General features: G+C 41.1%; 1 long non-coding RNA gene across 1 annotated transcript; it reads right to left on the bottom strand.

Annotated features, from left to right (window-relative positions):
• Positions 1–477: 477 nt before the first annotated feature.
• On the bottom strand, positions 478–12,817 carry LOC118893236. The gene is made up of 3 exons (XR_005019437.1): positions 12,753–12,817; positions 11,678–11,860; positions 478–506 (listed from the first exon to the last, which is right to left on the bottom strand). It is a non-coding gene; the product is annotated as an uncharacterized LOC118893236 (long non-coding RNA).
• Between the last annotated feature and the right edge of the window lie 1,265 nt (positions 12,818–14,082).

The following is a 14,082-nucleotide window of genomic DNA, read 5'->3' as shown; positions in this document are numbered from 1 at the left end:
TCAAACTACCAATGGCACTTTTCACAGAACTAGAACAAAAAACTTCACAATTTATATGGAAACACAAAAGACCCCGAATAGCCAAAGCAATCTTGAGAAAGGAAAACGAAGCTGGAGGAATCAGGCTCCCTGACTTCAGACTATACTACAAAGCTACAGTAATCAAGACAATATGGTACTGGCACAAAAACAGAAATATAGATCAATGGAACATGATAGAAATCCCAGAGATAAACCCACTCACATATGGTCACCTTATCTTTGATAAAGGAGGCAAGAATATACAATGGAGAAAAGACAGCCTCTTCAATAAGTGGTGCTGGGAAAACTGGACAGCTATATGTAAAAGACTGAACTTAAACACTCCCTAACAACACACACAAAAATAAACACAAAATGGATTACAGACCTAAATGTAAGGCCAGACACTATCAAACTCTTAGAGGAAAACATAGGCAGAACACTCTATGACATAAATCACAGCAAGATCCTTTTTGACCCACCTCCTAGAGAAATGGAAATAAAAACAAAAATAAACAAATGGGACCTAATGAAACTTAAAAGCTTTCGCACAGCAAAGGAAACCATAAACAAGATGAAAAGACAACCCTCATAATGGGAGAAAATATTTGCAAATAAAGCAACTGACAAAGGATTAATCTCAAAAATATTCAAGCAGTTCATGCAGCTCAATATTAAAAAAACAAACAACCCAATACAAAAATGGGCAGAAGACCTAAATAGACATATCTCCAAAGAAGATATACAGATTGCCAACAAACACATGAAAGGATGCTCAACATCACTAATCATTAGAGAAATGCAAATCAAAACGACAATGAGGTATCACCTCACACTGGTCAGAATGGCCATCATCAAAAAACCTACAAACAATAAATGCTGGAGACGGTGTGGAGAAAAGGGAACCCTCTTGCACTGTTGGTGGGAATGTAAATTGATACAGCCACTATGGAGAACAGTATGGAGCTTCCTTAAAAAACTAAAAATAGAACTGCCATATGACCCAGCAATCCCACTACTGAGCATATACCCTGAGAAAACCATAACTCAAAAAGAGTCATGTACCACAATGTTCATTGCAGCACTCTTTCCAATAGCCAGGACATGGAAGCAACCTAAGTTTCCACTGACAGATGAATGGATAAAGAAGATGTGGCATATATATACGATGGAATATTACTAAGCCATAAAACGAAATGAAATTGAGTTATTTGTAGTGAGGTGGATGGACCTAGAGACTGTCATACAGAGTGAAGTAAGTCAGAAAGAGAAAAACAAATACTGTATGCCAACACATATATATGGGATCTAAAAAAAAAAAAAAGGTTCTGAAGAACCTAGGGCAGGACTGGAATAAAGACACAGATGTATAGAATGGACTTGAGGACACAGGGATGGGGAAGGGTAAGCTGGGACGAAGTGAGAGAGTGGCATGGACATATATACACTACCAAATGTAAAATAGCTAGTGGGAAGCAGCTGCATAGCACAGGGAGATCAGCTCGGTGCTTTGTGTCCACCTAGAGAGGTGGGATAGGGAGGGTGGGAGGGAGACGCAAGAGGGAGGAGATAATGGAGATATATGTATATGTATAGCTGATTCACTTTGTCATACAGCAGAAACTAACACACCATTGTAAAGCAATTATACTCCAATAAAGATGCTAAAAAAAAAAAAAGAAGCAGTCAGTAGAAGCTGCTCTGAGAAGATCCAGGTATTAAAACTACCAAAGACCTCAGAGTAGCTATTGATATTATAAATATGTCAAAGAATTGAGAAAATCGTATTTAAAAAATTAAATGAAAACTTAGTGAGAATGACAAATCAACTAGAGAATATCAAGAAATAGTTAGAGATTATTTAAAAGAATCAGATGGAAATTCTGGAGTTGAAAAGCTCAATAGCCAAATGAAAAATCAACAGAGTATTTGGACTGTCAGGACAACGACTCAGCAAACCTAAAAATAGGTCAAAAAAAATACTCAATGTGAAGAGCAAAAGAGAAGGAGAATGAGGAAAAATAAACAGAGACCTGTGGGACTTTATCAAATATACCAATATAAGTTAAATGGGACTCAGAAAGAGTGGAAAATGGCAGAAAAATACTTGAGGAAATAATAGCTGAAAAATTCCCAAATTTGATGAAAAATCTTGACACCCAAGATGCTCAACAGATTCTAAATAAGATAAAGACAAAGAGATGCACACTTAGACACAACATAGTAAAATTGTTGGAAACCAAAAACAAAGAGAAAATCTTGAAAGGGGTAAGAGAAAAACAGCTCACCATGTACAAGAAAACTGTAATGAGACTAACAGCTAACTTCCCATAAGGAAGAAGGCATGCAAGGAGCTATTGGGATAACATATTAAAGTTGCTAAAACAAAAAAATAGGCCTGTCACCAAGAACTCTATAATCAGCAAAAATATTCTTCAAAGAGTAAGAAAAAAAATTCTTTCCCAGGTCAAGAAATACTGAAAGAATTTGCTGCTAGCATACCTGTCTTAGAAGAAATACTAAAGGAAATTGTTCAGACTGAAACAAAATGACACCACAAGGTAACCTGAATGCACATGAAGAAACAAAGCACACCAGTAAAGCTCTTATGTCAGTAAATATAAGGACAGTACAAACATATTTTTTCTAATGTTCCCTTAAGTTATTTGAAATACAATAACTTAAGACAATAATTAGAAAACTGTACTGTTGGGCTTATAGCATATATAGGCATAATACATAGGCCCATAATAGCACAAAAAAAGTAAGGGGATGAGGCTATATTGGAGTAGAAAGCATTTATATTTTGTCAAATTTAAGGCAGTATTAACATGAAGTAGACTGTGATAAGTAAATACATATATTGTAATCCCTAGCACAGAGTTTCTCCAAGAAAACAACATTAAAAAAGAATGAAAATTGTTCATTATAAAATTGTTTTTAACATCAAAAAAAAGCAGTAAAGGAAGAACGGGAACAAAAAGGTCATGGAAGTAAAGGAAACAAGTAGAAAAATGGCAGAAATAAATTCAACCATATTAACTATAAATGGATTAAACACTCCATTCAGAAGCCTGATTGTTTAACTGGATTCAAAACAAAATAACAACAAGAAAAACAAGATCCAATGATGTGTCCTATGTAAAATATACACTTTAGATTCAAAGACACAAAAAGTTTGAAAGTAAATGATGAAAAAAAATATACCATGCAAATGGGAGCCATACAAGAACGAAAGCATCCATACTAATATCAACAAAATGAACTTTAAGACAAAACGCATTACTAAAGACAGATTCTTATGATGATAAAAAGTCCAGTTCACCAAAAAGACATAACTGTAAACCAGTACACAACTAATAACAGAGCCCAAAATGCACGAAGCAAAACTAACAAAACTGAAATGAGAAATTGACAATTCAATTATAATAGTGGGGCATGTTAATATCCTACTCTAGATAACTGATAGAAAACCAGATAGAAAATCAGCAAGAATACAAAATACCTGAATAACACTATCAAGAGATTGACCCAGCTAACATCTAGGGAACACTCCCCTTAACAGCATTAGAATATATAATCTTTTCAAGTGCACATAGAATAGTCTTCAATATAGACCATCTACTAAGCCATAAAACAACTCTCAATAAATTTGAAAGTATTAAAATCAGAGTATTCTTCTGACCAAAATGAAATTAGAAATGTCATTAGAAATCAACAACAGAAGGAAATTTGGGAAATCCAAAGGTATTTGGAAAATAACATCAGTCTTAAATAACTTTTAAATACTTTAAAATAACTTATGAATCAAACAAGGAATCAAAAAAAGAATTTAGAGAATATTTTAAATGAATAAAAATGAAAACACAACATATCAAAATTTATGGGATGCAGCCAAAGAGCACGTAGAGGTAAATTTTAGACCTAGCTTAAAAGTCTATATTAGAAAAGGAAAAAAACAATTTCAAATCAGTAGCCTAAGGTTCCATCTTACAAAATTAGGGAGAAAAAAAAAAGGTCAAATTAAACCAAAGCAAGCAGGGGAAGCAAATAATAAAGATTAGAGTGAAAACGCAATCAAAACAGAAAAAACTAGAGATAATCAATGAAAACAAAAGTGGTTTCTTAAAAAGATTTTAAAAAGTTAACAAATCTTTATTTATACTAATGAAGAAAAAAGAGAGATAACACAAATTACCAAAACCAGGAATAAAAGAGGGCACATCACCAGCAACCTTGCAGAAATTTAAGGAATTATAAAGGGAATACTATGAACAACTTTATGCCAACAAATTAGATAACTGGAAGAAACAGAGAAATTCCTAGAAAGATATTTATTACCAAAATGATTCAAGAAGAAAGAAGAAATAGGAATAGACATATTACATATTACAAGTAATTAGAAATATTTCCAAAAGATTCAGAATAGTTAACAAAATATTAAGGAAAAAGAACAACGTTGGAGGAATGACACCACCTGACTTAAAGACTTACTGTGAAGCTATAGTAATCAAGACAGTGAGGTATTGGTGAAAGAACAGAAAAATAGGTCAATGCAACAGAAATAGACCCACATAAATAGAGTCAACTGACCTTTGACAAAGGAGCAAGGGCAACACAATGGAGCAAAGATGGTTTTCAACAAATGGTGCTGGAACAACTGAACATCCACATGAAAAAAAAAAAAATCTAGACACAGACCTTAACACCCTTCACAAAAATTAACTCAAAATGGATCATAGAACTAAATGTAAAACACCTAGAAGATAGCAAAAGAGAAAACCCAGATGACCTTGGGTTTGGTAATGGCTTTCTAGATACAACATCAAAATCACGATCCATGAAAGAGAAAAATTGATGAGCTGGACTTCATTAAAATTAAGCACTCTGTTCTGCTCTGCAAAAGACGATGTCAAGAGAAGAAGAAGACAAGCCAGAGACTGGGAGCAAATATCTGTAAAAGACACACCTGATAAAGGACTTTCATCCAAAATATACAAAGAACTCATAAAACTCAGCAATAAGAGAAACAACCCAGTTTAAAAATGGACCAAAGACCTTAACAGACACCTCACCAAAGAAGATATTCAGACGGCAAATAAAGCATTTGAAAAGATGCTCCACTTCATATGTCCTCAGGGAAATGCAAGTTAAATCAACAATGACATACCACTTCATGCCTGTTAGAACGGCCAAAATCCAGAACACTGACAGCAGCAAATGCTGGCAAGCATGTGGAGCAACAGGAACTCTCCTCAGTAGCTGGTGGGAATGAAAATGGTGCAGACACTTTGGAAGACACTTTGGTGATGTCCACACAAAAACCTGATATGGATGTTTATAGCAGCTTTATTCAAAACTGCCAAAACTTGGAAACAACCAAGATGTTTTTCAGCAGGTGAATGGATAAACAAACTGGTCCACCCAGCGTATATCATTCCAAGCTAAAAAGAAATGAGCTATCAGCCATGAAAAGACATGGGGAAAACTTAAATGCATGTTACTAAGTTAAAAGAAGCCAGTCTGAAAAAGTTACATACTATACGATTCATAAGTGTGACATTATGGAAAAGGAAAGTTATGGAATCGTAAAAGGATCCATGTTTGGCAGAGTTTGAGGAGAGAAAGGAGGACAGAGGATTTTTAGGCAGTGAAACTACCCTGAATGATACTATAATTGTGAATACACATTATACTTTTGTCCAAACCCATAGCATGTGCAACACCAATGTTGAACTCTAAGGTAAACTGTGGATTTTGGGTGATTACGATGTGTCAATATAGGTTCACCAGTTGTAACAAATGTACTACTCTAGTGGGGGATGTTGATAGCGGGGAGGCTGTGCATATGTGGAGTCAGAGGGCATATGGGAACTCCCTGTGCCTTATTCTCAATTTTGCTGTGAAGATAAAACTGCTCTAAAAAACATCATATACATTCACCCCAATGTTCATAGCAGCCCTATTTACAATAGCCAAGACATGGAAGCAACCTAAATGTCCATCAACAGAGGAATGGATAAAGAAGATGTGGTGTATATATATACAATGAAATACTACTCAGCCATAAAAAAGAACGAGATAATGCCATTTGCAGCAACATGGATGGATCTAGAGATTATCAAATTAAGTGAAGTAAGCCAGAAAGAGAAAGACAAATACCGTATGATATCACTTATATGTGAAATCTAAAAAAAATGATACAAATGAACTTATTTACAAAACAGGAACCGACTCATAGACAGAAAACAAACTTATGGTTACATAGGCGAAGTGGGGAGTGGAGGGCTAAATTAGGAGTTTGGGATTAACAAATACATACTACTATATGTAAAATAGGTAAACAACAAGGACCTGCTGTATAGCACAGGGAACTATACTCAGTATCTTGTAATAACCTATAATGGAAAAGAATCTAAAAAAGAATACACACACACACACATATACACATATTATATGCATAACTGTATCACTGTGCTATACACCTGAAACCAACACAACATTGTAAATCAACTATACATCAATCATTTTTTTTAAATCTTAAAAACGAATCCTTACATAAGGGAAAGTCCTCACTTACTGGCTCTACTTTAGTAATTGTTTCAAACTTTTGAAGGAAGAGTAATATTGATCCTTTCTAAACTCTTCCAGAAGATAGAGGGTGAGGAAGTATTTCCCAGTTCATTCTATGAGACCAGTATTATCCTGATGCCAAAGCCGGATAAAGACACCATAGGGAAAGAAAGCTTTAGACCAACACCTGTCATGAACATAGACACAGAGATTCTCAACGAAATATTAGCGAACCAGACTCAGCAACATAAAAGGAAGGCTTACACACCACAAGCAGGAATTTATCCAGGAATACAAAGTGGTTTCATAGCCAAAATAAATTAATTTAATAAATTCTATTAACAGCATAATGAGGGGGAAATATATGATCATCTGAATAGAGGCAAGAACTGCATTTGACAAAATCCAACGCCCATTTATAATTAAAACTACTCAATGTTAGAAACAGATGGAAACTTCTTAATAAAGGACATCTACCAAAAAAATATAACTCATTAACCTAAATTCAGTAGTGAAAAACTGAATACTTTTCTCTCTAAAACTGGAAACAAGGCAAGGATGTCCATTCTTACCATTTCTATTCAATATTATACCAGAGGTTCTAGCCAGCACAATCAGGCAAGAAAAAGAAATAAAGACATCCTTATGAGAAAGGAAAAAGAAAAAATTGCCTTTATTCCCAGATGACAAAACGCTACACGTGGAAAATTCTAAGAAGTTTACAAAAAATTCTACTGGCACTAAAAAAGATCAGCGTGGTAGCAGCATACTAGCTCAAAATAGAAAACCAATTGCTTCTATATACTTGCCTTGAACCCATGAAAAATAAAGAAAATTCCTTTCATGATTGCATCAAAATACTCAGACAAAAGATTCAAGAAAAGAATTATTTCCAGCTTGTATACTGGAAATAACAAAATATTACTGAGAGAATTGAAAGATCTGTGAAAATGGAGAAGCATTCCTTGCCGTAGATCGGACAGCTCAACACGGGGAGTGTAAAATGGTGGAGCCACTTCTTCAGAAAACCAGGTTCCTTCAAGGTCCAATATAAAATTTACCACAGGTCCCAGCAATTCCACCCCGAGGTGTTGACTCAGACTCAAGGGAGATGAAACCAAATGGCCACACGACGACACGTGTGAAGTGTTCAGAACAGCAATGCTGTTCACAATACCCAGAAGTGGAAGCAACCCAAACGCCCATCAGCTGGTGAACAGAGAAACAAAATAAGAGCTTCTAGCCATGAATGCATTGATGTGTGATTGCCATTTCTCTTTTGAGCAGGTTGCTGCAATATCTCTACCCAGCATCTTCTTTAAAGATTTCTCTTTTTTTCTGTTTCAGATCTGCCTCTGCTACACCGGCTGTGTTTAACCCCTGCTGGGATACGGTTCATTCAAATGGGGAGTTTGCGATGCTTAAAATCATGTTCCCAGTATTTATGCTTGGCCTTGCTTCCAATATCCTTGTTTCTTCCCTTTTCTGTTGACTGATTTATATAATATCTCTGTTTTATTGTTGGTTGGTTGGTTGGTTGGTTTTCGTCACACCTCACGGCTTGTGGGAACTTATTTCCCCAACCAGGGATTGAACTCGGGCCCTCAGTGAGAGCACAGAGTCCTAACCACTGGACCGCCAGGGAATTCCCTAATATTTCTGTTTGTATATCGTTTTTTAGTTTGCTGTTATTTTCTGAGGTGATTTCGAAGATAAATATCCCACTACTGGAGTTTAACTGGCCTGTAGAAGTGAATTGCGGAACACAGCACTATCTACCTGTTATGTAAGTTGAGGTCACAACAAGCTACTTTGACAGGAAACCTCCAAAACGTTATAAAAACTTATTTTGGTGTGATAAAAACTTATTTCCACTCACCTAAGGAACAGTTCACAGCTGCAGGGTGGCGGCACCAGCCACAAGAACCCCAGACCCAGAGGCTCTGCCCTATTCAACTCATGGGCCTTCCAGTTTGCCGGGGTCTCAGCTTCCAGCTGGCAATGGGGCAAAGAGAGCGTAGGGAAGACCTTCGGGAAGTTTTACCAGCCACTCCTGGTAGTAGCCTTTGTTAACGTCTAATTTCACTGCGCAGAACTGGTCGCGTGGTCCCACTTAAATGCAAAGTGTTCTGTAACCCCTGACTGGCAGGTCACGTAGGACCTTGCAGGCCATTTCGAGGATGTCATTAATAAATACTCATTTCACAAATACATAGCTCACAGTGGTGTTTGAGACACATCGGAGTATAAAGTGACTTGGTCCCTCAGCGTTTAGAGCCTATATCTGGACCTCAGAAAGGAACCCAATAAAGTCTGATTTTATTGGAATCCAACAGTGTGTTCCAAAGGGGAAGCCAAGCAGAGGAAATTCCTGATACTCAGCCATTCAACAAATGTGATCTCCAGTAATCAATTTCCTCTGCTCCCACCTAACAACTGCTGTCACTGGATGTGAGTGGCCAAGCAGGGGGCATGGATGGTGGGCTTCCTGGAAGAAGCGACACGGACCCTCAGGCCTGCTTGATAAGCTGACGTCTCCAGGCATGGGGAAGTGGCAGTGCCCATGCCCTGCTGTCAGAGCGTCTCTGGGAGTCAAAGAAGGACCCACAACAGCCTGCGGGCAAGAAGCCCAGACACAGCCATACCATCGGGGCGGCTCCTCCGGTCCAGGCTGAATTCTCCAAGTCTTCCTCCATCATTTCTGTAATTCGGAGTCCATCTGGTCTATTTTCTCTTCTTGGAATTCTCTGTATTTACAGATTGACTCTCCCCAGTCAATCAGCCCTCTGGATAACTCGCTTTTCTTCTCATCCTTCCCATGGTCTTTCCTTTTCTTCTGAGAGTGGGTGGAATTTTTCCGTGTATCCTCTCCTTTCATGATTTTGTTTGTTGTTGTTGTCACCTGAGGCGCTTTTATTGGTTCCACTGCAGGGCTGGAGCCCAGGCAACGCTACTGCAAACCCAACCGACTCACACCCGCAAGCCCCAAGCAGGGGCACAGGGAACAGACTGGTGGGCAGAGGCCGGGAGCCGGGTCCCCAGAGCTGGTTTTGGTGCCTAGAGGCAGAGGGGGTGTGTCCACGAGGGCAGGGGGGATGCAGGTGAGGCTGGGCCCCTCCCCTGTGCTGCCCGGGCCCCAGCCTGCTGGCAGGGGTCCCCACCCCGTGCTGAGCTCCTTCTCTGTTTGTACTGTTCAACCTGACATCCCCCCAAAGTGTTTCAAGCCCAGTAACTGGCTCTCACCCCCGAGGGTCCTGTCCGGGCTCAGTCGGATCCTGTCTGGATGAGTGCTTCCGGCTTGTGCAGGAATCAGGCCTAACGTGTTCACAGGCCACCTGCTCTGGGCAGGGGTCTCTGCCGAAGTGGGCAGTCCTCTGGGGTCCTGGGTGGCCCCATCCTTCCTGGGATGCAGCTTCTGCTCTCACAGGCCCCGGAGGTTCTCCGAGGTCCCCTCCTCACAGAGCAAGGCACATGCCTGCTGGGTCCCAGCCGCCCCAGACCACGGCAGACACAGCTCTGTGAGGTCTGTGCTTGCTGGAGGGATGAGCCATGTGGCACCAGCTCAAAGACCCGCGGCAGCTCCCGCCCTGCCGCGTCGGCCCCCAGAGCCAAGCCCTGGGCGTGTCCAGCACTAAAGATGGGCCACAGGGCCCCCCGCTGGGATTTCCAGGCCACCCTCACCCACAGAGTAACAGAGACGCCCAAAGTGAATTAAGGTGTCCATTAGAGAAGAGTAACCACATAGACCTTGTGAAAACATGTTCATTACTAGGATAAGGGAGAAAAGGTGCCCAAACCAGGCACCTAGATTGCCTTATTGATCTCCAACAAACTTATTAAATATTTGAATATTTTTCACACAAACAAATGATCTTTAGGAAAAACCACAAATTCTGTTTTGTATTTGCCAGTCAGCTTAGCATAATTTACACACTGGATTATATGTGTAACAATCTTCTGAGAATTCAGAAGCTGAAATAAACCGACACTTAAAACAAAGAAAACCAAAACACACACACACAAGAACTCAAGCTTACCAGATGTAATTCCTCCAACTTGTTTCATTCATCAGAATGAACACATTTAAAAGAGAAGAAAATGGTTTTGAATGCCAGAAAAAGAACTATAAAAGCTGAATTGCCATTTTCACCCTAAAATGCATTACACTTTTATGATAGAACATGGATTAAATGAAAGTTGAGATTATGGTCAGCTTGTTTTCAACAATTAACTGACTTCTGTGCTGACTGGTGCCAGGAAGGAAGGAAGGGAAGAAGGACCCATGGACCAGCTCTAGAATGTTCCCTCTGTGAACACGGCTGACCAGGCTGGCTGTAGCCGCCGTCTGCGGTGGCCAGAGGAACTTTGCTACAACTTTAAGAGATTGTTCATTTTCAAAGGACATGTTCACACCAGCACCAGCAAAACCACTGGTCCAGACCTGTGTTTTCAGAGGTTATTTTCGTCGCACTGATAAGCCCCTGAGGAGTTATCCTGGCTATAAAAAGCCATCCTCTGGATAAACAACAAGGTCCTACTGTAGAGCACAGGGAACTGTATTCAATATCCTGGGATAAATCATGGTGGGAAAGAATATAAAAAAGAATATATATATATGTGTATCACTTTGCTGTACAGCAGAAACTAACACAACATTGTAAATCAACTCTACTTCAATTTAAAAAAGAGAGAGAGAGAGAGATTAATTAGAAACAAACAAAAAAAGCATCCTCTGCCTGGCGGCTGAGAGGAGCCAGGCCCGCCGGCTGAGGGGCCTTTCCAGCCGTGGTTTAGAGGCAAACACTCCACAGCCCCCAGCTGAACAGATTCGTTTCTGGACAGAGAATCCCAAATTGTTTTCCTAGAATTTAAATTCCCAACGGAAAACCAACAAAACCAACCTGCTAATAAAAAGTGATTGGAAAATGAAATCAGAAGCCCCTCCCCCTTTGAAGATCCCCTCCTGCTCCCATGTGCTTTGTGGCCCCTGTGGCTCAAAGGCACAGGTTTCTCTGTGCTTGGCCTCAGGCCCCCCGACCCGGCCCAGAGCTGCCCCCCGCCCCCCCCACCGGCTCTCACTCACCTTCCCTCCAGCATCAGTGTGGCAAGTCCAGACTCCAGCCGGACTATCTCCTACCCGGCCCGGACTCGAGTAGCCACACCACCAGGGACCCAGCTCCGTGGTAGCGACTGTGCCGCTGATTTCCCGTGGCCGCTGTTCCCACGTCAGTGGACAGCCCCTCCAGATGCAAGCGTTAGCCTAAAGCTGTTTTGAAACTCTTGTTTTTATATGAAAAGTTATTAAAAGTAATTCAGGGGTGAGCTAATTCAGAAACCTTGCGTTTTAAATATATATACTTTACAAAGGCAAGTGTAATCTCCCTTCTGCAACACTGTATACCTGAAGCTGCAGGAGTTAATGTGCTGACTACTTAAAGGCATAGCACTGGGAACCTTTCCTTGTCAAAAATCTCTTTAAAAAGTAGAAAGTTACACTTTGAAAGATACTGTATTTGCTTCCTTTGAGGTAGATAATTGTAACCAAAATGAATATATTTATCTTCATGTTGCAGTACAATTACATGGAAGAAAAAAAGAAAATCAAGATTAAAAGTCCCAGAGCAAGTTAGTGTGCAACTATTAATCCAGTCCCATTTTTAATTTCTATATACTTGCAGCAGTTCTTATGGAAATTACTAGAACAATCTATTAAGATCTTTTACACATATTTAAGCAATTTCTCTGCACAGTGGCCTTAAAATAATTAGGAATTTCACTATTTTATTTCATAGCATCCACAAAGTAGTTAACTTCTCTCCTTTTAAGTTTTCTCACATTATAAAACAACGTTTATAAAATTAGATGCATCTGCTGCCCTACATCCCAAGATCATTGTGATCTAGGGCTCTCTCATAAAAACAGCTTGAAAAGAGGAAAATACTATATAAGGTAGAGTATTAATACTACGATTGCTGTTCATAATGGCCTGTAATATGCTAACATTTAGTTGCCTTGTTAGAAATAAAATTCCAGGTTTCTCCCGGATCAGTTCCAGGGAGGTGAGCTCCGCGTGCTTTGTGTGGAGTTTGCAATTCCCTGGGTGTTCTGGTTTCTTCTGTAAGTGGGCAGCAGCCTGGACAGAGCTGCCACGCACTTACCTGCAAATGGGAGGCTGTGTTGCTAATTGCTCTCGGCCAGCCTGTTTTTTCTTTGCACTTCCAGGCCAGCCTGTTTTTTCTTTGCACTTCCAGGTCTGGAAGCTCTTCAAGGGTACATTTTCGGTTTGTTTTAGAAATGCACACAGGTTGTTTCTCATTAGCTGGGAATGTTTCTTTTCCTCGGCCAATTCCTACACCTCTGCTTTATGGGGAACTCCCTGCCCTTGAGAGGGTCCAGGTGAGCCTGAGGGCTTCCAGGTGGGACCTGAAAGTGCTGAAGGCACTGAGATAAGGACTCTGGCCGAAGACAAAGGCTCTAAGTGTGAGAGCCGGGAGTGAACCAGCCTGTCGGAAAGGGGAGGACCAGGCCGGTCTGCTTTCTTTCCAAAAAAGGAAAGATCTGCTAGAGGTGGGAGAGCAGGGCGGCTTTTGGATCTGCAGAGGCAAGAGCTGTGAACCGGTTGGTGGCTTTGCAGCACCAGCTGTGTCTCGGGGGCTGTGTCTGGAAAAGCCACGCGCAGCACGAGCAGCGGGGTCCCCACCCCTGCCTCGCCAGTGGCCCCTCAGCCACGGAGCCGGTGCGGCCACCTGTCCTGACACGTTTGAGGCTGGGGCGGAGCTGGCCGGCATCCGGGACCCCCTCCCCGCGGCCAGCAGCTCACCGAGAGCCTGCAGCACCCTTTGAGTTGCAGAGACACAGCCCAGCTCCAGCTCACTTGGGACTGGAATCGGGGGCTCAAGGGTGGGGTGGCTCTGGGACGAGAGAGAGCGGAGCTGGGGTTCTTCCAGCTGCGTCTGTTCATCTGCCTCCTCTTCCCTGTGCCTCCAGCTCAGCCGTCCTCTCTCTTCTCTGACTGCCTCTCTCCTTCTGTCCCAGGACCCACACACTTTCCTGTGCAGCAGAGAACTGGCTGCTTTTGTGTGGATTTCTATTGTCTCACTAAGTAACCCCAAAAGGCCATAAGTAAGCAAAATTAAAACATGACAGCCTTGCTTCATTGTAGAAAAACCCAGTAACCCAGGCTGGGCTCCCCTCACTGCAATCAACTCACCAGGTTCTTGGGGACAAAGGTGATGGCTGGTGCACACAGCCATGCTGTAGCCAAGAGGTGAGATTCTGAAAGGCAGGAGGGTAGCTTTGCCAGGCGGTGGGAAGGGATCTTGGGCAGAGAGTTATTACATCCCCGAGGCGTGTCCCTGCTGCAGGCGCTGAGGTGAGGCAGGACTGGGTTAGCCTGTGCCTTTTCCGCGTCAGCTCAGCCATCTGTGTGAAGGGGCTACTGCTTTTGATAAATAGTTCAGTTGCCCTTGGATGGCAATTCATTGTCGT

This window comes from Balaenoptera musculus, chromosome 3 (genome assembly GCF_009873245.2).
Source record: "Balaenoptera musculus isolate JJ_BM4_2016_0621 chromosome 3, mBalMus1.pri.v3, whole genome shotgun sequence".
Lineage (NCBI taxonomy): Eukaryota > Metazoa > Chordata > Mammalia > Artiodactyla > Balaenopteridae > Balaenoptera > Balaenoptera musculus.
This window is presented reverse-complemented; position numbering and strand designations above follow the sequence as displayed.